This window comes from Miscanthus floridulus, chromosome 19 (genome assembly GCF_019320115.1).
Source record: "Miscanthus floridulus cultivar M001 chromosome 19, ASM1932011v1, whole genome shotgun sequence".
In the NCBI taxonomy this organism is placed as follows: domain Eukaryota; kingdom Viridiplantae; phylum Streptophyta; class Magnoliopsida; order Poales; family Poaceae; genus Miscanthus; species Miscanthus floridulus.
In genome coordinates this window covers 66,517,200-66,545,067 of record NC_089598.1, presented here as the reverse complement: position 1 = coordinate 66,545,067, position 27,868 = coordinate 66,517,200, and positions in this window count along the sequence as shown.

Here is a 27,868-nt window from a genome sequence, read left to right as displayed (position 1 = left end):
CATGTGATATTCTAAACATGTTTAAGGTACACCTAGGGTACCACAATCATTTTATACCTTGGTTACATGTAAACCCTAGCATATGTAAAGCATTTTAGTGACAACACATGCAATATAAGCAAACAAGAGATAATATTTGAGATGCTTATGCTCATAAAGGATCAATGATGCTTGTGCTCATGCAATATCAAGGTTAAATGCAAGCTTAACACCTAGGGTGTTATAGCGCACCAGCTGACTCTGGCCATGATGGGCTAGGGCGAGCTGGACTATGGCTTGATGGTGACCTAGCGGACCTAGCGGACATGGATTAGGGTTAGTAGCGGTGTCACAGGGGTACGGCTGTGTGCATGGCGGCATAGTAGCATGAGCGCGGCGACGGTGATATCACCGTTGTGACGAAATGGCAGTCAGTGATCGACCTCCGTCATGGGATAAGCTACTAGGGTTCACGGCGGTGCTGAAACGCATGCAAGAGGGGGATGACGAGGACTGGTTAGGGATGGCCATGGTGAGCTCATGCTCACGGCCATGGCGGACGTGCATGGCGTAGACGCTCATGGCATGGATGCGCGCTCCCGCACCAACATAGCGGTAGCAGTTAAGCGGGCTGTGGCCTTAGCTTCTCAAACTTATGGTGATGTCAGAGAAGCAATAGTGGTGGCTGGACATGGGTAGCCCATGCTCGGCGGCGCACCACGACCATGGCGGTGACGGCGACGTGCAATGTGGCCTCACATGTGCTTGTCTAGTGGCGCTAGCTGCTCGGGGTGGTGGAGTAGATCATGGTGGAGCTACATGTGAGGTGGATTAGGTGATGGTGCGGTGGTGGTGGCCCGCATGGTCAGCGACGATGCGACGTCAGTGGCGCTGTGCTTTGCTCTACTCAGGAGCTACGCGCGAGCGAGATGGAGAGGGCGAGACCAAAAGTGAGGGCATGGGTGGTCGAGTGCTCACCTTTGTGGTGCGGCAGGGCGGGCCAACACTAGCGTACGGCCGCCATGCGGCGCGCCTATACTGCGCATGGTCGTCCATCGAGGCCATTTGAAATCGGCCATGAGGCCTGATTCAGTTGACTGATAGGGCGACTTTGAGTTCCTAGATCTCCTAATCCATGGCGATTTAGCAAAAACATCATTACTAAGAATTGTTGAGCTATAGAAGATCTACAACTTTGCTTGAATGATCTTGGTCTAATTTGAGCTAGTTACAAATTACAAAGCTCCAAAGTAGGTCACTTGAAATTGTAAACAATTTTTTGACTTAACAATATTTCTATGTCCTGAAAACAGCATACTATGGCTTCTTGTGGGACCTATTTGACCATGTTAGGCACTGAATTAGCTCATGACCCTTAAATAAAGTTTGTTAACCATGTTAAGATCTACAACTTTTATTAAGGGTGCACTACCATGCAAACATTCTATGCTATAGTTCAACTCTAGTCAAAGTAGCATCATGAAAATGGAAGTTTTGAGTAAACTCGGACTTAGAAGCAAAATTGGCTCATGTCATGAATACAAACATTCTTCCATTTTCCATCCTAGATGTATCTAAGGTGTTTTTGTGACCTCACAACCATCTCTTGCATTGGTCACACATGATCACAAGCATATACATGTATATAATCAACATCACATGTGATAATATGTAAGAATAAGATGAAATTTCATATGGTCATGCTCATGAGTGCTTGGATGATGCTTGTGCTCATGAATTACAAGTGCCAAATGCAATGCTTAACACTAGGGTTTTACAACCCCTCCCGCCTTATAGAAATCTCATCTCAAGATTTGAATGACCTACCATTCTTCATAAAATGCGGGGTAAACTCCACATAGGTAATCCTCTCGTTCCCATGTAGTATCTTGTTCTGTCGTTATTCCACACCACTTTGTAGAACTTGATGACCTTGCTTTGAGTCACTCTTTCCATTTCTTCCAAAACTCGTATTGGTTTCTCTTCATAAGTTAAGTCCGATTGGAGCTTAATATTGGTTGGTTCAATAGCTTCATTAGGTACGCGAAGACACCTTCTCAGTTGAGAAACATGAAAGACATTGAATATGGCTTGCATCTCTAGAGGTAACTAGAGCTTGTAAGCCACTTTTCCATTTCTCTCAATGATCTTGTAGGGACCTACATACCTAGGTGCAAGTTTTCTTTTCACACCGAACCATTGTACTCCCTTTGTAGGTGTTACCTTTAAGTATATGTAGTCTCCTACCTCAAACTCGATAGGACTCCTCTTGTTAGCATAGTTCTTTTGCCTAGACTGAGCGGCTTTAATATGTTGTTGGATGATACGCACTTGCTCTTCAGCTTCTTTGACAAAATCAATACCATAGTATTTCCTCTCCCCAGGCTCAACCCAATTCAAAGGTGTTCTACATTTCTAACCGTACAAGGCTTCAAAAGGAGCCATCTTGATGCTCTTTTGATAACTATTGTTGTAGGAAAATTTGGCTAAAGGTAGCCATCTTTCCCATGAACCCTTGGAAGATATAACACATGCTCTCAACATGTCTTCTAAGATCTGATTGACTAGTTTAGTTTGTCCATAGGTTTGAGGGTGATAAGTAGAACTTTGGACTAAGTTGGTGCCTAAATCCTTGTGCAAGTGCTCCTAGTAACGAGCAGTAAACTAAGGTCCTCTAGCTGACACAATGGTTCTTGGTACACCATGTAAACATACTATATGAGTGATGTACAACTCTGCATATTGATGTGGTCGATAACTAGTCTTGACAGGAATGAAATGTGTGGATTTAGTCAAACGGTCTACAATTACTCATATCAAGTCAGAACCTTTCTATGTAGTTGAGAGCCCAACAATAAAATCCATGCTGATCTCCCATTTCCATCCTAGAATAGATAAAGGTTGAAGCAATCCGGCAGGTTTCAGATGATCCACTTTGACCCTACTGCAAGTATCACATCTAGCCACATAGGCGGCAATTTCTTTCTTCATCTTGGCCCACCAAACTTGATACATCTTACTACTACCCAGATGGATAAACAACTTGGAGGAATGAGCTTCATCTAAGATTAGATTTCTAAGTTCATGGTCCTTCGATACTACAAGTCAGTCCTTAAACCATAACACACCCTTCTCATCCAACCTAAAATGTTTGGTTTCCTATTCCTTCATTTTTCTCTTGATGTGAAACACACTTGCATCTGTCTTCTATAGTTCAATGATCTTGCTCTCAAGTGAGCAACTGACGGTGATGTTGTGTAACATAGCAGGATGCAATCAATTAAACCCATCCTCCAACAATGCTTCTAAGGCATTACAATGAGACTTTTGACTAAGTGTATCTGCTACAACATTGGCTTTTCCTAGATGATAGTGCACTTCCAAATTGTAGTCCTTGATCAGCTCTAACCATCTATGTTGTCTCATGTTCAGTTCAGGTTGAGTGAAGATATACTTGAGACTTTTGTGGTCAGTGTATATGTGACATATGTTTCCTAACAAGTAATGTCTCCATATCTTCAATGCATGAACAACTGCTGCAAGCTCAAAATCATGGGTAGGATAGTTGATTTCATGCTTTTTCAACTGCCGAGAAGCATATGCAATAACTTGACCCTCTTGCATTAGCACACAACCAACACCGGTCCCTGATGCATCGCAAAACACATCAAAGGGCTTTTCTATATCGGGTTGTGCCAACACCGGAGTTGTTGTCAGCAGAGTCTATAGAGTGTGAAAAGTAGCCTCACACTCCGGAGTCCAATTAAACTTCTCATCCTTCTAAAGTAATCTTGTCATGGGCTTAGCTATCTTGGAAAAATCAAGAATGAAACAACGATAATAGCCTGCCAGCCCTTAAAAACTCTGAACTTCATGAACCAAAGTCAGGGCCTTCTAGTTCATGACCTCTTGTACTTTAGATATGTTTATAGAGATTCTATTTTTAGATAGTACATGACCTAGGAAAGGTACTTTCCTCAACTAGAATTCACACTTACTAAATTTTGCATACAATTTATGCTCTCTCAACCTAGACAAGACAATCCTCAGATGCTCTACATGATCTTCCTCATTCTTAGAGTAAATTAGGATATCATCGATAAACACAACCATGAACTTATCAAGCTCAGGCATGAATACCGAATTCATCAAATACATGAAATAGGGGCGAGCATTTGCTAGTCCAAAAGACATGACCAAATACTCATACAAGCAAGGATGGATAACCCCATGGAGATGAACTAGGTCGAATGAGACCTTTGTCCAATAACTCTTGTAGCTGAATTTTAAGTTTGGCTATCTCATTTGGTGGCATCCTATAGGGTCTCCATGAGATAGGTGCTATACCTAGTCTAACTCAATTCTAAATTCCACATCCCTATCCGATTATAAACAAGGCAATTCATCTGGGAACACATCTAAAAACTCACAAACTACTGGAATATCATAAAGAGTAGTGGCTTGGATGGCACATGACAAGTTTTGAAGATCAAAACTCCTAGAAAGTGGCACTAGAAAAGCACTACTCCCCTTGGGTTCCCTCAACATAATTGTTCTAGTGGTAGTGCTAATGAAACTCTATGACCACTCATCCAACTCATGCCTAATATCACATCTATGGCTAATCCGAGCAATACTATGAGATCCATAGTATACTTCCTCTCTTGTATGGAGATAAGCACATCTCTAACTATTTGGTTTGTAGAGATAGAAGCCCTAGCTAAACTTATACTATAGCTACCCTTGTCTACCTCAACTATCTTCTGAACATGCTTAGATGCAAATTTCTGACACATAAACAAATACGAAGCTCCAAAATCAAATAAAATAATTATGAGATGTTGGTTCACAAGAAACATATCGGTGGTAACAACCTCTACCACGGGAATTTCCTCCACTACAGTATGTGCACATACCCAGGGCGTGCCTTAGCATTAGACTATTTCTGATTGCCATGATTTTGATTTCCACCATTCCTGGGATAAGGGCATTCCCTGGACCAATGGCCGGTCTGGTTGCAATTAAAGCATGGTTGGTTGCATTTTGGTCTTATGGAGGTTCGACCGGATCGATGCAGCTATGGTAGTGTCCTTAGATCAGATCTCATTAACTAGTGAGTTTATTCAAGATTGAAGCATGTCTTTGGATACATAATATGTTTGATTGAAATAGAGATAAAATAGCTGATCTAGTAGAATTAAGTCATCAATTATGAGATTTAAAGCATGACCAGATCAAAGGACGACCAATTAAGATGATATGATACTGATCTATCTCTATCTCAATTAGGTGATTTGTTATAATTAATAAAACATTAATTGTAACAAGATCGATAATTGGTGAATCAACTAAAAACAGCAAGAAAAATCTTACTAATCTAAGCAGATTCGATAACTGGTGATATTATATTAAACAACAAGTTATTTAACACAAAATCGATAACTTTGACCTATATTATGATTTGTAAGAGATCAATCAGCTGATGCAGCCTTACAAATTATGATACAGATCAATAACTAACTTATATTATGGCTCATAAAAGATCAATCAGCTGATGCAGCTTTACAAGAACAATACAAGTCGTGATGGTACTCACAAGCAAGCTGGAGGTCGATAAGTCGATGCAGCCCTGTTTGCTGAAGAACTTGCCAAAAAGCTACATTACTCCTAGTCCTAAGGGTTGGCGTGAAGCCGAAAAGTAAAGACTGATTTTGATTGATGTGTGGATGTCCTAGATACAATAGCTAGGGGTTTATATTTATACCGTGGGCAAATAACTCCTAACAAGCCATGTACGTAACTTGCCTGACAATCAAAAAGAAATACTAAAGTACATGGACTCTAATTTTCCCTTTTTAGAATCCTTGCTAATAAAACTTCTTGGCTAACATATTCTTCCTTGATATATATCCTAGAGTCCGCCATCCTCCAATAATATTTATCAGCTTCCTTCCGTAGATAGCTAAATCAAATCCAATCTAACTCGGCTTAACATGTCCTGAACACATTTGCTCCAAAAGCCAACCATGTACGACGTACACCAGGTGATCAGCTGGCTGCGTGTCCATGTATATAAGCTGACAAGTCCAAGCACTAGGCCTAAACTTGCATTGATTCTTTGATTCTGTACCACATTAAATTGATGACTCCAGAATATGGCACCTACATAAGGCATGCTAAACTTGAACTTTGATTTCCATACCAGGCGCCAACATCCAACCGCAGAGGGAGAATTTGCCTTGCTTCAGCTCTAGTTTATCAGATCTTTTCTTACTCGGCAATAGAGATGATATAGCTTAAACAATCTTTTGGCTTTCTAGTCTTTCCTTTGCCTTCACGTGATGAGCTTCTAGACATCTTCTTCTCCCAGATATATTAATCAATATTTCTTCACTGGTGAAGAGCTCCTAGACATCAAGCTCTCCTAAATACACCTCCAAATGTATTAAAGAATATTTTCTAGCCCTGGTTCATAAATATCTTTTAATTAGGAGATTTTCCTGCCTTTGACACCATCAACTGATTTGTTCATGTCAGGGTAAACTTGCCAAATTTTGGTGTCAACATAGGCCCCCCTAGTTCGGAGTATGAATTTTCATGCTTTGAACTATTTTGATCCGATGGTCTTCTTTTCTGAGTCAGTGACATCTGATTGCAATACTTGGCTTCGATGACTTACTTGGGTTCAATCTCTTGGTTGTTCATCTACTTTATCCAATTAAGGGCTGGCCCCCCGAGTCTATAATTATAATCGACTATCAACTCACTGGCAAGGAGCTGAAGAATTCACCGGTAGCAATATTACCTTATTCCAAGCCTCACCTATACATGTGAACTATGAAGTGTCTATCACACTGTCTTGGGTGGTTGAAGAATGGAACGGATTAGAATCTAGTCATCCTCACTTCTGCTCAGAAAACTTGGGTTTTTGAAATATTTTTAAATTAAAACATAGCTTTGCTCCTCAAATGATTCTCTTAGATCGCTCAATGTGTATAGTTCCTCACCAAGACATTGTTTCGCCTCTATTCACCCTACTTCTAAAAAGCTTATGTGGAGCTCTGGTAGGGATAAAATATGTACCATACTTACCTTGCATATATCATAAAGTCAAACCCCGGATCCAAGGAGAGAAGTCTCATACTCGTAGATCAAGATGTGCATGTGTGTGGAATATTTAGTGGTTAAACTAATTCTACTATGCTCTCTGAAATATATTTCTCTCTTGTAGAATATTTTTGCGAGAACATGGGTTATCTTTATTCTCATCTCTTTTTCTTTTTCTCTTTTTCTCCTTTTTTTACTTTGGACCTCTTTTGTGTCCATCTCTTTATATTTTTGTATAACCCATGTCTCTTTTCACAATAGACTTTTGAGAGAAATACTATCAAGAATTTGGAGCATTTATTCCGATAGAGCCTAGCAAACATATTTTTTGTCTTCTCCCAGTGTAGGAGAAGAACATTTTGAGGAGGATGAAAAGCATGTTTTTTGCGTACTTCCAATGTAGAAGCAGCTTATATATGAGGCGTGTACATGATCTTGATCTTGGGAGTATGATAAATCTCTTAACAAGGGTCAACAAGACTCAACACAAACTAAGCAGCCTATGTGGAAGGTTTTTTGATGATAACATATGGCCTTGGTAGGAAATTCAATATCATTAAGGAGACAAGCTATTGATTTTGAATTTTTGTAAGAAAATTTCCCAAGTACTTTGCAAAAAGAAGCAAGGTTCCGTTCATCATACCATATCTCATTCATCAACTACTTAGATGGCATGCTTTCCCTATAATAAATTGTTCACGGGTGATAGGAAAAGCAAGGAATAAAGAATATATACCTCATATCCACATGCATGTACCTCCATCCTGTGCCTAGACATCTCAGTGTGCTTTGCGGCCTGCTCGATGACTTTTGTCAGCTCGTGGAATCCCTAGTTGTCGCCGAAGAAGTTAGAAGCGGCGCTGTCCTAAGCAAACGGACAAATCCTGATGTATGGTGGCCTAGATCAGTATCTAACCATTGTTGGTTGAACAAACAGGTTAGAATCAGCCTTGAAGTCTTTGATTAAAATATTCAGCCAATGTGACTCTAAGTTCTAATTTTCAATGATGTTTGATCTTCATCAGCTTTTTAGGAATAAATGATTCTTCAGTTTGAAAGGCAGGGTCTCAAACTAGTAGCAAGTTTTCTTCAGGGAAGGTCATTAGTTCAGATACTTTGCCAGAGGAATATGCTTAACATTTATCCCTTTCCCTACTACTATTTGTATTTTCTCTATAGATGCAAGAACACGTAACAGAACCTTCAATTTACCTTCCGTGAGATGACTAGCATAGCTTTCAAGTCAAATGTTATGATAGATTTATGTGTGTCAAGCTCAGTAAACATAATCGGTGTTGGGCCTGATTCATTCCAAAAAAATAGAAGCAATTATCCTCGAGGCCGGATGCTCTATCAATCATGTGCATCTGAGCTGACCCCTACCGATTTCTGTATATCCACTGCTGCATCTTCTGGTCCAGGTAGGAGGAGTACTCGTGCCACAGCAGATCCATGTTGGCGTTGTAGATAATAAAGTTGAACTGGTTGAGTTCTAGCTAATGTAGCCATGCAAATGTACAGTGCCTTGGTTCTCGGCCACCATATTTAAAATATACTCCAAGCACTCATAGCCGATACCTTGGCGCCCAACCTGGACAAGTATTTGCAAGATCTTGACAGACCATTTGAGGAGTACCAGGCCCCCTGATTGTAGCCATGTCGGCACAGTAGGAGAATCTTGGTTGTCTTTTCCTTTTCTATTAGGAAACCATCAGCTTTATGCTCTTGATCTTCTCACTATGAAGCCGATGAATATTATACTCACATGTTGACTCACTCTTGATTCAAATATATAAACAAATTATCAGTGACCTCCTGTTTAGCTTGCTCAGGAGTTGCGACATAATTAACTCTATTGTAGCAGCGACCTACATGGTTTGCGTGATGCCACACCATTACTAGCCGAATGAACCATGATAGATGGTCGAACAAATGCTAATATCAGCTTCTTGTTGTTGATGAATATCATGGGCTCTACATCAGAGTCGACGGTTCCTCTGATCTAAGCAAGCTCAAATAATTCTTTATTATATTTTCATCGGCTGCATGGATCATTTAAGAGGAGTCGATGGATGGAGATTCCTCCAAATGTTATTTTAGCCGATTGCCTCACCCATTGCATCATCGGCTATTGAAACTCGCTAAGAAAGAGAAATTCAATGAAACCTAGTGAGTTTATTTTTCCCGTCTTTCGACTACCGAACATTTGTATTCTAAGTTTATTTGTATTTTCAACAGGCACATTATACTTCTCAGAGCAGTGGTCTGTACTCCTTTGATCATGAGGCCCTCATTTGCTAAGGACAAAGTTACCTTCAGTGGGCCTTCAAGCAATTCTCTAGATGCTGAGCCGATCAGAAGTAATCTTTTCCATCTTTATCTCATGATAGTATGTTTGGAACTTCTAGCCATCAGCTTTTATTGGTTTCCTTGTTGTGCTTCCATTGACCTGCCCCTTCTATACTAATGGAGTAATTTTTATGGGCTGACTACGGCGTTTGATTTGAAATATTGAATCTTTCCTAAGCCGGCTGTTGCACGACCTACTGAGTAATTGGTGAGGTTGGCTATTGGACTGAATACACTAGGGTTTGTCTAGTAGCAGGCTATGATAGGGGCACTTGGTGACTACTATGATGGTGGTTTCCCCCTTGTCATTTGACCTTGACCTTGCCCCCTGGTGTTTGTAGGGCTTGATCTTGTCCCCCTGTTGTTGGCTGAACTTGAGGATCTTGGAATTGTCTTGCACATGATATACAAATATTTTCCTTTGTTTCTCCTCACGTAAATAACCAAGCTAGCAAGGCATGCAAAAATGTCAAAGTAGAATTGTAGTCCATAAAAGATTGATTGTGCTTTATTCGGCTTTATCTAGCCAATCAGTTGGAGTCATATGTATGCCCATATCTTTCTTGGAATTCCCCTATATCGCATGCACATATACACTTAACAAACTTGGCTTTATCATTGTCATCATACAACTCTAACTAGACTCCGAGATGCTTGCAAGCCACCTTCTGCATTCACAAGATAGCATACATGATGGCTACCGCCAGCCGACTGGAGGACATCTCTGACACACAGGACCTGAAGACCAATGAGCGCTTGCATGAGGCAAAGCAGTTTCTCTATGTCGCGCTTGAGCAGCAGGGCGAGAGTTCTACTGTTAAGAACATGTATGATTATGTATTTCATCATATCATAACATCCATGTCATTATCTATGCATCCATGATATCTTATTTCATGCTCATGCATATAGGATCGCCCGAAGGAATCACCCTCTTGGAGTTCGAGGCCGAAGAGAGGATAACCAGGAGACACCATAGCCAGCAGCTCCCGAAGGTAAGGAGCAAGCTCTAGAAGAACTACTAAAGTGCCCTAATCGTAGGCCTACATCTTTTCTGAAAGGCAAGCCCTGCAGCATTCTAAGCCTCCTATGTTTTATAAAACATCACTTGAGTCCTTTATGTTTGATGCATTAGGTTATAAGAATTGATTGAAAACACTTGATGCATATAACTTCCTTGTCCAAAAATATACCTTGAACCCTATGTAGGTCCAGGATCGAATATATGCTTAGCCATGCTTAAACCTATAGAAGTCAGGTGATTTTGTAACACCCTAAAATTTGCCTCTTGTAAAATAGAGCTAAAATGATTTAGTTATGAATTTTTGTGCACATGAAATATAGGAAAATAAAAATTTTCATTAATTTAAAATTCATCATAAGGTTTAGCAACTGGTTGTGCATACATGTTGGTGCATAAAGTTTATCGTGATGAGTGGTGTTGATCCAAAAATCCAAAGTAATTTGGAATGTTTTTTAAAAGGGTTTGAAAACGGCTTTGAAATAAAAGAAAAGAAAGAAAACAAAATTAGAAAAATAAAAGTATTTTTAAAGTTGTAAAGTTTATCTTGGAAAGCCTAACAAAATTGTCCATTTTTATTTGAATAGGGAAGTAAATTTGAAACTATACTTGAATTTGGCTTGGATTTGGAAACTAGAAATAGAAAAGGAATTGATTTTGAAAAATCTTCTTTTCTTCCTTTCCAGCCCAGCCCCAGGAACTGGACCAGTCTTCTTTTTCTTTTCCTATGCCTGGAATCTAGCTCGGCCTGCTGGCGGCCCAACCAGCAGCCGCCCCTCCCTTTTCTTTTCCCTCGCCGCGCAACGGCCCACTTCCCGCATGTGCGCGCCTACTCACCGCGTGGCCTAGGTCAGCGCCCGGCCTGCTTTGGCTTTTGTCGTGTTGCCTGCATGCGCCTCACCCCTTCTCCCTCACTGCCCTGCTAGCCCCGCACATCAGCACCGGCCCCTTTCCTTTCTTCCCCGCTTCCTTCCTTCTTCGCCGCTCGGCGATGATACTGCCCAGTTGGTAAGCCACCGCCATCGAGCACGTAGGGAAGGCGATCGAAATCACCGTCTCTTGCTCCCCTTCTATCTACGCAACGTTGACCCACCTATAAAGCCCAAGCCAGACCCCCCATGCTTCTATCTTTTCTCCGACCGCCACTCGAGCTCGCCACTACCGCCCATAGCCCTGCTGCTCTGGTGCCTAATCGACAACACCATTGTGTCCCAGAGCTCCGGCGTGGCCCACTGGTGTCGTAGATACCTCAAATTCTTTGATTGGACCTTCAATTGCCTAGCTTCATCTTCACCTACCCCCTCTTACTCTCTCTAGCCGCCGCCACCGTCGACCCGTGTTGTCGGAGACTTCTCGGACACCGTAGATCCTTCCAATAGACTCACGGTGAACTGCTAGTTCTCCCCATACCATCTATTCATCGAATAGCATTCTGGAGCGTCGTAACAGCGAGCACCCGATGCCACCGGCAAAGGCGCTACTGTGGGATTGGCTCCTTGGCATGTTCCCCACCTCGGTTTGTAGTCCAGCGTGTTCGCGAGAGCTTGTAGATCGATTAGGTGTGCTCAGTTTGTCTCAGGATGGCTGGAGTTGCCGTACCGGCGTCCGCCTTTGAGCTTGGCTCCCCTCCAACAATGGTAGGCTCACCGGAAGTGCCATGCTGCCACTGGAGGATCTTTCGATCATGCTACGCCGTCGAATTTGCGTGGACGGCCGTGATTAGCCCGTACCGCTTCGGTACATGATCGGTCCACCGTGGACCCATGCACCCAGTCTACCATGCCACGTCAGCGCTGGCCCACGCCACATGTTGCACTGGACTAGTCCGTGTGCACCACGCGTCAGCCCAGTCAGCAGCGCGGTCAACTCACGGTCAGCTACGCCAATTTTCCAGTTTAGCCCCTAGGATTTCAAGTAATTAACCCGTAGTCCAACCAAAGTTCAAAATAATTTCTTTTAGGTCATGTTTTCTTCTATTTTAGCCCCTATAGTTTTGAGTATTGGTGCCCATAGTCCAGTTAGCTTTTAAAATTCAAAATTAATTAGTTTAAATTCAAATTTGAGTTCAATTAATTATAGAAATGCCATTGAACCTTATTTCATGCGTAACTTTTGCATTTTAAGTTTGATTTGACCCGTTCGAATTGCACTAGGAACGTATGTACATTTTCTACATGTTTATACTACTGTTAGGCATGTTTTCAATATCTAAAATTCATAGGTAGATTTAATCTATTATTTAACTAAAATAAAACTTGTTTAAACCATAACTCATTCATTTTAACTCCAAAATAGTTCGTTCAAGTTGCGTTGGTTTCATAACAACGTGACCTATGCATTAGTATTAATGTCAAAATCTCTAGAATTTCATGGGTTTAAATCCCAACTTGAATAATAATTATGTCACTAGATTTATAAGTAAAATGTAATAAATTCCACTTTGATTTCTTTAAAAAAACAAATATAAGTTTGACTTAATTCAACTTAAGTATTTTCTCAGAAATATCATGTACATGCTTTTATATAATAAAATAAATAAAGCTTATGGTTTTCTAATTTATAAGCAAAATCTTTCAGTAGTTGTATCTTTTCAACCGTAGCTCCGATTAGTGTGCCTCTCGCGACTGTGTGTTCGTAGCAATACGTAGAATCGTATTTCAAACTCTTTTACTTATTTTTCTATAATTGGTGTACTATTCTGATATAGATGCAATTGTATGCTATGCATGTATGTGTATGGATGTTTGTGTGGTGTTCTACGATTACGTCCAGTCGGTAAGATATACGTGGTGTTCCAAAAGAAGAAGAAGGATGTTGAAGATTAAAGCTTATCGAAGGATCGGTGTTTAATGCAAGTATAGCAGGGGACCATCCTTGTTACCTATTCACCTTAATCACTTAATTCATATTGCATGTGTCTACCTTGTTGCCAATAAGGATATCCTAGATATTTGATATCTTGTACCCACAAGAGGCAAATTTTAGGGTGTTACAATTCTACCCCCCTTAAGTTGAATCTCGCCCTCGAGATTCGAAAGACGTTGACTAAGAGATGGGAATACTCCATCCTTGGATTCTTCTTTACTTCCCCATGCAGTTCCATCATCTTGATAAAGATCCACTTTACTTTGCATACCTATTGCCCTTACTCCAAGTAATTTGCTGAACTCATTCCAAAATTTTGACAGGTATCTTAAACAACTCTTAAGTAACCCTAATCACTAGGCCATAATTCTCTTTCCTCATGTGTTCACCTTCCAATGGAGCTTCCTTATCTTCTTGGTCTGAAAGAGAATCTACCACCAATCTTCAAAACATTAATGATCCTAGTTAAGTTGCTCGAACTGGGAATACAACTCTTAATTCTTGGTGCCACCCGAACCTTCTTAGCACAATTCTCCATTGCTAAGGGCATCGGCCATGACTTCGCTTCTCGAAGTGATGGAACTTTTCCAAGTCATAATCAATCTCATTCCAACGAGGTTATCACAAGCTCAAGACCAACTTGGTGAAGATGTCCTATATATTCTTGTGATCCTCCTAGATGTCACTTTTACTTTCAAGAAGATAGTGCTTCCATGCTTCGTAATGGATAACTCCAGATAACATGTTAGGTAGTTCAACTCAAGCTTCCTTAGTTGACTTAATGATCAAGCCACTACTTTTCTTTTTGTATAAGGACACATCCCACACCTTGATAAGGTGCATCATAGTGGATATAAAGCTCTTGTCCTGATCTGATGAAGCTAATACCTAGGTTTTACTTCAACCTCTTCTTGGATTCCTTCAAACACTTACCTGAGGTTTCTTGATCCAACCTAATTTAAAAGCTTCTCTAGTAGCTCTACCAAAATCCTGATGATATTGGATAAACCTTTCTTCAACTTCTAACCAAACCTTATTGAAACTCCGAGTTTCTCTTGCATCTTTGGGTACCACCATGCTTCCACTGCGCAAACTAGAACGTATGACACTTCATCTTACAAATTCTTCCACTTGGCTACACCCCTTAAGACAAGATAAACTAGGGGACATAAGAAGGGTAGCTTGCACCTTCTTCAGATGAGTTTACTAGTATCAAGATGTTCTGTCATCCCAACGATACTCTTGTATATGGGCAAGGACAAGATATCTGAATTTCCTCGTGAGTAGAAAAATAGCAGTGTGGTAAGACAGCTGTAACTCCTATTCTATTAATCCAATGAAGTTGTAGCTTATACCATTGGGAACCTCATAAAATTCTGCACAACTTCCTTATAGAACACTTTTCCAAATTCTGTAGTTCACTTGGTCGAAAACATTGCACAATAGAAACTATTCTAGGTTCCAAATGGCACAGATGCATCGCCTTGTGATTTTCGTATCTCCATAACAAAAATAGCTATCAAGCTTATTCTTGTGCTCAAAGAAAAATATGGAAGTGTACTGTTGTCCAGAATTTTTCCATAATTCTAGGTCATCTAAGAACAGAGATATAAACTGATAAAGACAGGTTGCTCCCAAAGGATAGAATAGAGAAAACAGGAGATAAGCAAAACACCTCTATTTATTGCATTAATCCTTATGCCTTAGGCCTATAAACTAAATGAAATTGTGGGAACACCCAACAAGATCATTGCAGTCATTACAAAGATGCAAATCAATCATAAGCATAATGACAATTCAATAAGACAGTAAAGATGCACAACTCAATCATTGACTCAACTTGTGATACTATTGTTTTTATTACATAAGGGGCACAACTCCTATCCTTAACTAAGGATATTGAATAGTCTAGCATAACTTCTTCATTCACCACTCTCACCAAATGCTTCTTTCAGGCTGGGTATCACTAACACTTTCTGTAATAGTCTGGTAGTGATCTGACTTTGGCTACTTCCTTGGTGTAATCGTTGATTCTTCTATTGGCAAAATTTAACATAATGTCCTTCCTACTGGCAATGATAACACTTTCTCTTCGCTAGATCTTTAGTGATGTCATACTCCACAAAATTGTTGCTTAGAGTATTGTCAGCTTGGTGACTCTGTAAGTTCATATTTGTTTGATTGGACCGCTTTTTAGCTTGCTTGATCTTTTGGGGTTGAAACTCCTTATAGGTGATCGTCCACCCATCTATGCATACCATCGTGTGGAGTGAGTGGAGTAATCTTAGCTTGAGAAACTTCTAATTCTTTAGAGTCTGAGTTTATCTAGCTAGGGATTAGGGCTAGATCTGGCAACGTAGTAGAACTCGAATGTTGATTACTTCTCATTGGTGTCTTTGATGATATTGCCTTCCCCTCATTGTCCACATTGTCCTCAAGTACAAGCTGAATACCTTCATACTCAATTCTTTCTCTTAATGGTGTTGTTAGAAGAACCAAACGTTGGGCATGCTTAATCACTTCTTTACAAGCAGATAACCATCCATGTCCTAGGATAATATCAATTTCCATTGACTCCAAAATGATAAGGTTTGCCACGAAGTTCACCCCCTTTATGTCAAGACTAACTTTTAGGCATATGTGGTCTACCTTTATTTCTCCTCTTGGGGACTTAACTATCACTGGTTTCCTCATTGGAAGCATAGTTATCTTATGATCTTCTACATATTGGCTAGAGATGAACGAATGTGAAGCTCTGGGGTTAAACAGCACTATGGCGGGAGTTGAGTTTACTGGAATGAAACCATACACAACCTCCTTAGCTCCATGAGTAGTAATCATATCCACATTATTCAATTTTCCTTGGATGTAGTTTCTCTTTACTTCACTTCCTTGCTCCTATTTCTTCTGGACCTTCTATTCTTGCTTCTGCTATGGTTGATCTTGGCATCCACGCGTCGTTCTTCCAACATCTTCATTAGACTTCATATTCTTCCAAGCTTTTGCTACTTGTCTCTTCACTAATCCCTTTGGTATGTTGGTTTGACCTTGTGGCAAGCACTGTTGAAAACTCCTAGGTTGAGTCATTCCTTCTGGTGCTTGTTGTTGCATAGCTACAATCTTGTCCTATCGAATGCAGTCAAGGACAATGTAGCTTGGTCCTCCTAATCTCTGATGCTGGTGGTCTTCTCATTATGACCCATCTATATAAACGAAGAGAGAGGATTGAGAATAGAGACAAAGTTTTCATAACAGACAGAGCCCAAAGTGAGCATAACTTTTAGCAAATAACAAGGTTGGAGAGAAAACAAGAACTAAGCAAAGATGAAAGCAAGCTAAAACATCCCGTTCTATCTAGGCTTGCATCCTACAATCAGCATTTCTATGATACCACTATGTAGCACCCGGTTTTAAAGACAAAACCAGATACACACTATATGTGAGCCTAGGAAGTCAAATCTCACATATAGCCACAAAATAAGGGTAATATCAGAAGACAATACTTATTACATAATGTATTAGTATAAGAAATATATCCTCAGAGTATAGAAAGTGAAAAGACGACTCCAATCTTCAGGCGAAGACTCCAAATCCACAAGGACAACTGACTAGTTGACCACAAGCCTAACTCCTTCGGACTAGCAATCTGGTACCCATTTGGGATTTTTATCCAAAGTATAGAAAAGTAAAACAAGCATAAGTGCATATCGTACTTAGCAAAATAACATGGGGTTCATGAGGCTCAAAAAGGTTGACACTGGTTTACTGCGATTAGCTTTTGATTATGACAATTTTAGCAATTGATTGGCAACAAGTTTATCCATAAGCCCATAAACACATGATCAGGTAAACATGACTAATGAATAGCATAAATAATTAATCATTAGTACAATTATCCATTAGTGATCATCTCTATTCCATAAGGGTTCCAAGGCCACTCGTGTCTGTGAGCATGGCTATTATAACAGTTTTACACTCTGCAGAGGTTGTACACTTTCACTATGAGTTGTGATTTACCCTTTTACCCGAGGTGATCAGCCTCTTGACCCACTACCAAGGAAGGTCAGCAGGGTTCACTATGAAGCCTTTCAATGGTTTGTCTAACAAGTTAGGGCCGCTAAGGTTTCAGCCGTCTAGCTATATGTGGCCCCCTCTAGGAGTGGCACACATGGGCACGTGGCACGGTATACACACCCTAGCAGGTAAGGAAGCATACCAACTAGTGCCCCCTCTTGCGCCATAAAGGTAACCACTAACAAGCTAGAAAAGGTCCTCGTACTGAGCTAAAGCCAGAGCCATATAGCCCTCACAGCTATACTGTAAGTCCTAGATGATCACTTATAGATAAGTCCTTAGGGAGAGGAATCTGAAGCATTGAGAAAGTAGCTAAACACTCTGGCCCCCTATTTCCTTATTGCTAAAAAGTCATGTTTTAATGTTTATTGCATATACTATTAGTCAAGTTACAAGATCATGGTTTTGGTTAAGCACTAGCAAAAACTGCCCAATGCAATATCCCAAAGGTATCAAGGTACCACGTGCTCCTATTGATTTGATGCCTTTGCCATCTTCTGAAAAACTAAATTTTGATGCTAGTAAGCGTGCTGAATTGATGTTAAAACTGCATGAAACAACTAAAGAAAACATAGAGCGTATGAATGCTAAATATAAGTTTGCTGGTGATAAAGGTAGAAAGGAACTAATATTTGAACCTGGAGATTTAGTTTGGTTGCACTTGAGAAAGGATAGGTTTCCTGATATCAGAAAGTCTAAATTGATGCCTAGGGCTGATGGACCATTTAAAGTGTTAGAGAAAATTAATGATAATGCATATAAACTCGATCTGCCTGCAGAATTTGGGGTTAGTCCCACATTTAACATTGCAGATTTGAAGCCATATTTGGGAGAAGAAGACGAGCTTGAGTCGAGGACGACTCAAATGCAAGAAGGGGAGGATGATGAGGACATCAACACCAACGATACATCCACACCGACACGAGTACCAGTTTCTGGTCCTATTACTCGCGCCCATGCTCGTCACATTAATCATCAAGTAAGTTCACTCTTGAGTTCCTGTCCATCATATTTAGACCATGGAGACGCGTGTACTCTTATTTTGGTTAGGAACCAGGGAGAGGACCGAAAGGGACAAGGATTCACAGAGGCTGAATTCAGACTCCAGGACAGCTCCAACTTGTGATGGTCACCATGGTCGCATACGGACTCGGATTGGGGCGTTCAAGTACTTCATGGAATCCTTATGAAGTCTATTTTCATATGGATCTGGAATCAAGTCCATATCTGTTTTGAGGTAGCCGCAATGGCTGAATTACGACTGAGAGCTTGTCTGTCCAAAGGTGTTGCGTCACCTTAGTTTGGTCCAATGGGCCGTGTATCAAGTTGGGTCCATTAGGGATGCGTCCTAGGGTTGGAGAACGACCCCAACACCCCCCTGGTCGTCCTTCCTTCATATACTCCTTAGCCGCCACCAAGAATAGGTGGGTTTTGTTTAGATCAAGTTTAGCTCTCGCTACTTGCTTGTAAGGGCGCGTGCTGGATCAGTCGCCCGTCTTCTTGTCTTCGGAACCCCACCTTAATTGAGATTAAGTTTGAAACTTTCATCTACATCTAGTAATTCAGTACTTGCTATACTTGTTCTTGCTAGTTCTTTGATTGCTTGCAGGACGAGTGCCCTAGTGGCCGGGTGATGCGCTCCACAAGATCATGACAACCATTGGAGGTGGTGTATCGGTTGCTAAGGCGCAGCTTGGAAGGCTATAGTCGAACCATGAACGTCGTCTCCACCCATCAATCGAGTTATCCCACACCTCTCATCGAAAGATCGGGAACAAACCCTAGCGGGATCTTATCATATTCTCACAAAATTTGCACCATATTTTGTTGGTACAGATGGCAGCAATGATAGGGAATGACACTTTCTTGGATGTGTTCGGCACCCCTACCCTATTCTGGAGGGTGTTGCACTTCGTGGGGTACATGGAACTATCCTGCTATTTCTGGACTGAGTACCTAGAAGGACAATCATGGTTTGAAGTACAGCTAACTATCCCTGCTCATACACAAGCACCCCTATGGCAGGAGTGGAAAGCAAAATCCAAGGGAAGAACCCCTTGGGAAGGTGCCCAAGTGGTTACCTTTGAGGTGCTGAGCAAGATTTGTTAGCAACATGGGGATGAGCTTACCAGTAGTGCCGCTGATACTTTTCCTCGGGTGGATCCATTTACAGTGGTTTGGGCACAGCGTAACCGCAATGCGTTGATCCAAAATCGAGATGAGCGAGCAGAGAGTTCTAGTCCTACTATGAGCACTATGTTCACCGTGATGAAGATGTTTTATGCTCATCAGGACACCCGTGACTTCTGGTAGGAGTCCTACACCACTTGCATGGATAGGCTCATGAGGACCAAGGCTACGCAATGTCAGCTCAAAAAGAGTGCTCGTAGGCATAGGAAGGTGGCTAGAGCAACTGCCAAAGACCAAGATGCAGCCTAGGCAGCAAGGGCTAATGATCTAGCTATGCTAACCGGACCGTGGGAGCAACTAGATACCGCTTGCGCTAAGGCATTTTCTGCTATGCGCCAATGGATCCTAGCTAACAACTGTGCAGCTCTAGTAGAAGCAGCACGAGATAGATATGAGGCTGAAGTAGCACAGTAGGAACGAGTTGAGTGGGATTTGTGTCATCAGCTTGCTCATGCCCAAAATGTGGTGGTTGATCTTTAGCATGAGGTGCATTATCTAAACAACCAACTACATCCGATCCTTGAAGATGAAGAGGAGGATTCGAAAATGTTTGTTGAAGATGATGGTTGGGAAGAGGAAGAAAAGTGGTTCCTGTGGATGAGGACGATGCTATATCCGACCTTAACAGCGAGCACGCTGACGAGTAGAGCAGCTTAGTGACTAGTTCGATGCGCTAGATGTATCCCTGCTATGTTTTATAATGGACTTGTAGTTTAAGTTTTAGTATTCATGATGTAACTCCGATGTAATATTGGAACCTTGCATGTTGGTACACTATGGTTTGAGCTCTAATGAAATTTTAGTTTTGTTGTACTGGTAAAATGTGACATGCATGCGAACGTATTGTGAATATGATAAGTGATCAGATTGGTGATGTCTGTTGTTGAAATGAATTGTTATGCCTCTATTTTATTGTATGAATTTTTAAATTCTCTCTAGTGAATTTAGTTTGGCATGATTACGCAATTCCTCCACAATCTCTTGGCATCACCCAACAATTACTTATTGCTGCAATTTGCAGATGACCTGCAGTCGCACTAGGGCTAGTACCAGTCAAGGTGGTAATGATGATGACCTCCACCACTACCGCCACCCTCAGCGAATGAGTTCTTCTCGCAATTTCTAGGAAACCAGCTAGCCATGGAGGAAATGTTGTGCCTCATTGCATAGAATACTGCTCGTGCCTTGGACACCAAGCCTCCTATCTTTAAAGAGGTAGAGGAGCCACTCTAGGCTGATGAATGGCTAAACACTACCGAGCAGAAATTTCGCCTGTTGAGGGTCACCGAACTAATGAAGGAAGAATATGCATCCCATCAATTACAAGGACCTGTAGGTATTTGGTGGACTCACTATATGTTTGCCCTACCTGCTGGCATCAATGTGACTTAGGAGCAGTTCAAGGCAGCCTTTAGGGGACACCATATACCCCCAGGGCTGATGAGAATGAAAGCAGTTGAGTTTATGAAGCTCACCCAGGGGACAAAGACTCTAACCGAGTATATGCATGCATTCAACAACTTGTCAAGGTATGCGCCATAATTTGTGAACACTGAGGAGAAAAAGATAGAGAGCTTCAAGTGTGGGCTTGGCACCAAATTGATGAAGACCATGGCAAATTCTAGATGTGCAACCTATAATGAATTTGTTAGTGATGCTCTCACCCAAGAAAATCAAAAAAATTTGCACGCTGCAGCAAAGAGCTACAAGTGAGCCATTGAGGCGGGTGCCTCAGGCTCATCTCAGTCAAGGGCTTCAGTGGTAGCCAGGCCACAGTTTCATCCCCCAGCACCTAAGTTTAGACCTCCCTAGAATAAAATGCAGTCTAGCCGACCTCAGAAGGTGTATCCCAAGGCTTTCATCAATGCCCTACCCAAGGGGAACACCGGGCAAGGAAGCTCCATAGGACCAAAAAGCAACCAGCAATGCTTTAATTGCAACCAGACCGGCCACTGGTCTAGGGAATGCCATTATCCCAAGAAGGGTGGACATCAGAAATAGTCTAATGCTAAGGCACACCCTGGGTATGTGCACTATACTGCAGTGGAGGAAATTCCCACGGGAGAGGTTGTTACCGCCGGTATGTTTCTTGTGAACCAACATCCTACAATTGTTTTGTTTGATTTTGGAGCTTCACATTCATTCATGAGTCAGACATTTGCAACTAAGCATGATTAGAAGATAATTGAGTTAGACAAGGGTAGCAATAGTATAAGTTCAGCAGGGGCTACTATCTCTACAAACCAAATAGTTAGAGATGTGCTTATCTCCATACAAGAGAGGAAGTATACTATGGATCTCATAGTATTGCTAGGATTAGCCATAGATGTGATATTAGGCATGAGTTGGATGAGTGGTCATGGAGTTCTCATTAACACTACTACTAGAACAATCATGTTGAGGGAACCCAAGGGGAGTAGTGCTTTTCTAGTGTCACTTCCTAGGAGTTTTTATCTTCAAAACTTGTCATGTGCCATCCATGCCACTACTCTATGTTATATTCCAGTAGTTTGTGAGTTCCCTGATGTATTCCCAGATGAATTACCTGGTTTGCTGCTAAATAGGGATGTGGAATTTAGAATTGAGTTAGTGCCAGGTACAACACCTATCTCAAGAAGATGCTACAGGATGCCACCAAATGAGCTTGCCAAACTTAAAATGTAGTTACACGACCTTTTGGACAAGGGTCTCATTCAACCTAGTTCATCTCCATGGGGTTGTCCACCCTTGTTTGTGAAGAAAATGGACAAATCATTACGTATGTGTGTGGATTATAGGCCACTCAATGTCGTAACCATAAAGAACAAATACCATTTGTCTCATATTGATATTTTGTTTGATTAATTAGCAAGACGAAAAGTATTCTCTAAGATCGACTTGTGATCTGGCTATCACAAGGTCAAGATCAGGCTAGAAGATGTACCTAAAACAACCTTTTCAACTAGGTATGGCTTGTATGAGTATTTGGTCATGTCTTTTGGACTGACAAATGCTCCAGCCTACTTCATGTATTTGATGAATTCGGTATTCATGCCTGAACTTGACAAGTTCATGGTTATGTTTATTGATGACATCCTGGTTTACTCTAAAAATGAGGAAGATCGTGTAGAGCATCTGAGGATTGTCTTATCTAGACTGCGTGAGCATAAAATGTATGCAAAATTTAGTAAGTGTGAATTCTGGTTGAGGAAAGTGCCTTTCCTAGGTCATGTACTGTCAGCAAATGGAATCTCTATAGACCCATCTAAGGTGCAAGAGGTTATGGACTGGAAGGCCCTAGCTTTGGTTCATGAAGTTCAGAGTTTTCTAGGGCTCCAGGCTACTATCGTTGTTTCATTCCTGATTTTTCCAAGATAGCTAAGCCCATGACCAGATTACTTCGAGAAAGATGAAAAGTTTAATTGGACCCCAGAGTGTGAGGCTACTTTTCACACTCTATAGACTCTGCTAACAATAGCTCCTGTGTTGGCACAACCCGATATAGAAAAGCCCTTTGATGTGTTTTGCGATGCATCAAGGACCCGTCTTGGTTGTGTGCAAATGAAAGAGGGCAGAGTTATTGCATATGCTTCTCGACAGTTGAGAAAGCATTGAGCCAACTATCCTACCCATGATTTAGAGCTTGCAGCAGTGGCTCAAGCATTGAAGATTTGGAGACATTACTCGTTCAGAAATGTATGTCACATATACACTGACCACAAAAGTCTGAAGTATATCTTCACTCAACCGAAACTGAACATGAGACGGCGTAGATGGTTAGAGCTGATCAAGGACTATAATTTGGAAGTGCACTACCATCTAGGAAAAGCTAATGTTGTAGCAGATGCACTTAGTCGAAAATCTCATTGTAATGCCTTAGAAGCATTGTTGGAGTATGGGTTTAATTTGTTGCATCCTGATGTGTTACTATCGACACAGAATTTTCATCCTGTGCCGAGGACACACGCAGCAAGCTAGAAGGGTCTACTCGATAGAGCTGTAGATCTGCCTAGCTTTAGCGCAGGGATGGTCAATCCTAAGCACTCCTCCTGAGACATGCTAGTCAATTTGACCCTATAATTGACAAGGAGAGAAAGCTTATCAGTAATTAAGGGTGGAACTTGCCGGTGTGACCAGACAGTCCCGAATGTGCAGCTCTAAGAGCCGATATGAAAGGAGATCAACTAAATAGTCAATTCCAGCATATTCATGAGAATAAATCGGTTAAAGATCATTGGGTCGTATAAGAAGAATCGGTTATCATTCAAGATAAACGTCATTATTTGAGCAGATATTAATCAATGGCAATAAGATGTCAACAATGATTGGTTTATGCTGAGCCAATGATTACAAGCAACCAAACCCTTTTTATATAAAGAAACAATTCAACACCATTGTATAGTTTAATAAAGATAAATCTAATGAACATGTTAGATCTCATCTATCACTATGACCAGTGGGAAATGAGGCAGAATCATGCAGGCCATAGAAATAACAATAGACTGAATGACCCTAACTCATTACTAATATCAGTGGGGCATGAAGCAGAATTATGCAGGCCATAATACAATAATAAGATCATGGGGCTAACACATCTTTCAACCTATCTCTACTTCAATGGTCTCATGATGCGAACTGTTCGTGAAAGCACTCGATATCAGCTAAAACAACCGATTCAGGCATCGCGCACAATTAAAGTCATGCCTTATCAGGAATAGATCTACCAAATAATGATCCCCACTCCACGGTGCTAACAGTGGAGTGTGAGGCAGAATCACACAGGCCGTGATAACGGGACATGGAGCCAATTTCGCTAGCCAATAAATCTACTCAAGACGCAACATGCTCTAATAGCACGCTATGCACGATCAAGATTGATGTAAAATAGCCAATAAAACGTAACTCATCGTTTAATGCATAGATTAGATCAGTTTTAGATTAACAAACAATGGGCTAAACAATATATAAGGACGATCTAGATCAATCCCAATCAGGCAGAGTGATATTGCTGTAACTTAAATAAGTAATGAAAGCAATAAGCAATATCGGTAACTTAATGAATCTACCAAAGACTACCATTTTAAGGTAGAGCCGATAACTTGACCTTGATCTAGTTCATGCAGTGGAGGTCGACCGGATCGATATAGCCATACTTGAACTAGGCAAGAATCGATAACTAACTTATACCAGAGTCATAGTGGGGGTCGACCGGATTGATGCAGTCGTACGAACAGAGGTATAAGCCATGATGGTACTTACAACAAGCAGTGGAGGTCGATCGGATCGATGCAGCGGTACTTGCTGAAGAACTCACCGAGATCTACTCTACTCCTACACCTAAGGGGTGGCCAGAGCTGAAAAAGTAGATGACTTGTATATTGGATTGATTGTTCTTTTTTCATACAATAGCTGGGGGTTTATATTTATACCCTGGGCTGATAAGAGTCCTAAATGAACATGACTAGATAACAAAAAGAAATATCAAGATACATAGACTCTAATTTCCCTTATGCAGAATCCTTGTTGATAAAACTTCCTTGTTTGATATGTGTCCTTGTTTCTTTTATCCTGATATACACCTGGACGTCATGTCTCTATCAAATTTATTAAATAATATTTCCTGTCCAGCTCATAAATATCCCTTGATTAGGAAAATTTCTTGCTCTTGACATCATCGGCCGATCTCTTCCTTTCCAGGATAAGCTTACCAAAATTTGGTGTAAACACAGCCCCCCTAGTTCGAAGTATGAGTTTTCATGCTTCGAACTATTTTGATCCAATGGTATTCTTTTCCCCAACTGATGACATTTGATCGCAATCACTAAAAGCTGCATCGGCTCCATCTTCTTTTTGATCTTGATAACTTCAAAATTGATCTTTCTCTACATCTTCGTTCATCTGCTTTAGCCGATTAGGAGCTGCCCCCCCAAGTTCGATCATAGCAATACAAGTTAACCGGCAGTACGAAAATATGTTGCACAAAAGTTCATACATTCTAGCCGGTAGTCTTCTTCCAAGGAGCCGAGAAATTTACTGGCAGCGATATTACCTTATTCCAAGCCTCACCTACACATGTGAACTTTGAAGTGTCTACCATACCATCTTGGGTGGTTGAGAAATGGAACGGATTGGAATCCAGTCATCCTCGCTTCCCGTGCTCAGAAAACTTAGGTTTTTGAAAGATTTTCAAATTAAAACATAGCTTTGCTCCTCAAATGATTCTCTCAGATCGCTCAATGTGTATAGTTCCTCGTCAAAGCATTGTTTTGTCTCTCCTTATCCTACTTCTAAAAAGCTTATGTGGAGTTTTAGGTAGGGATAAAAATATGTAGCATACTTACCTTGCATATATTGTAAGGTCAAATCCTAGATCCAAGGAGAGAAATGTCATACTCTTAGATCAAGATGTGCATGTGCGTGGAATATTTGGTGGCTAACCTAATTCTACTATGCTCTTTGAAATACATTTCTCTCTTATGGAATATTTTTGCAAGAACATGCGCTATCTTTTCTCATCTTTTTCTTTTCCCTTTTATTTATTTATTTAATTTGGACTTCTTTTGTATCCATCTTTTATATATTTTTGCATAACCCATGTCTCTCTTTATAACAAATTTTTGAGAGAAATATTATCAAGAACGTGGAGCATTTATTCTAATAAAACCTAACATATTTTTGTCTTCTCCCAGTGTAGGAGCAGAACATTTTTGAGGTGGATGAAGAACATGTTTTTGCGTACTTCCAGTATAGAAGCAGCACATATATGTGGCGTGTACGTGATCTTGATCTTGGGAACATGATAAATCTCTCAACAAGGGTCAACAAAACTTGACAAAACTCAACCAGAGCAAGTAGCTTATGTGGAAGGTTTTTAATGAGACTAATATATGGCTCTGGTAGGAAATTCAACATCATTGAGGAGACAAGCTATTGATTTTGAATTTTTGTAAGAAAATTTCCCAAGTACTTTGCAAAAAGAAGCAAGGTTTCTTTCATCATACCATATCTCATCTATCAACTACTTAGATAGCATATTTTCCCTATGATAGATTGTTCACAAGTGACAGGAAAAGCATGAAATAAAGAATATGTGTACCTCCACGTCGAACCGATGAATGCCTTTGTTTGAACTTTCTCCTAGTATGTACATATCAGCTAGACTTCATCGGCCTTATGATCTCTGCGTTCTCAATCAAACATATGATATGGCATGACCGCACGTACTTCCAAGATCTGACTCATCCTCTTTGTGCCCACATACATCGTGTATATATATGCATGGAAATCTGACTTTCATGCACTACATAAAGGGCTCTATTGGCTTGATGTCTTGATCTTCCAATTCTAAACTGATTGCAAGCAATCTTTCATTTACTACCTCTGACTTTTAATAAGGCAATTGTCAGTTTCAGAAGTCCCGCGATCAGATCAAGTTGAGAACATAGAAAGAGCATTGCAAAAAATTCGCTTGCCGAAGCCACAAACTGCAACAAAGGTCAGGGCTGGCCAAGAGGCTTGCTGTGTTGGCCACTGAGCGCGCTGTAGGTACATCATGGTAGTGTAGATGCCTTCGTTGTCGTCAGACATGTCCTCACCAAGCACGAGCTTAGAGACCCTATCTTCCGTCAGCTCCTATTTTGTCACCCATGGAGCGGTGGTCGGTCATGTTGGCACAGGGCTTCATGCTAAGCCATCTGAAGGGCATGGCAATAAATGCCGAGGATTGACCGAGGAGCTTGGCCATTGTGGCAATTGGCTCAAACAGTCTGCTGATGTCAACGCTGCTGCACTTCTCTGAGAAGGACATGGATGCATCGGACACGGCGCAACTAAGGTCACTTGCCATATCAATGAGACTGCATGTGGACAACAATGAGCAGCATTTGTCATGTTATGGCCCAGACTCTTCCATGTCCTTTGCCCATCCATCAGTTATGCCTCCATGAGAGAATATAGTCGATGTAGAGGAGGAGGTCCGCAGCCTTCTTTGCCAACATCACTTCCTTGTCATCGCCGTCAACCGTGAGTTCCTTGAACTTGTTCCATAGTAAGTTGTTGCTGCTGCCACTAACCTTGCGTCGCCACACGTACATAGCAGTCTCTACTCGGTCGGCCATTGCCTGCAAGTCATGCTCTAATGAGATGTTGAGCGTGTCAAACAAGAATTCTAGTGAGAACTTGTCGGTGCCTAGCATGACGTGATACACTGGGTCCTCATGATTGTTTATCCACACTTGGGGAACAAATGGTTTGTAGGATTAGGGGCACCTGATTCTACTTCATTGGAAGATGGCATCTAGGACA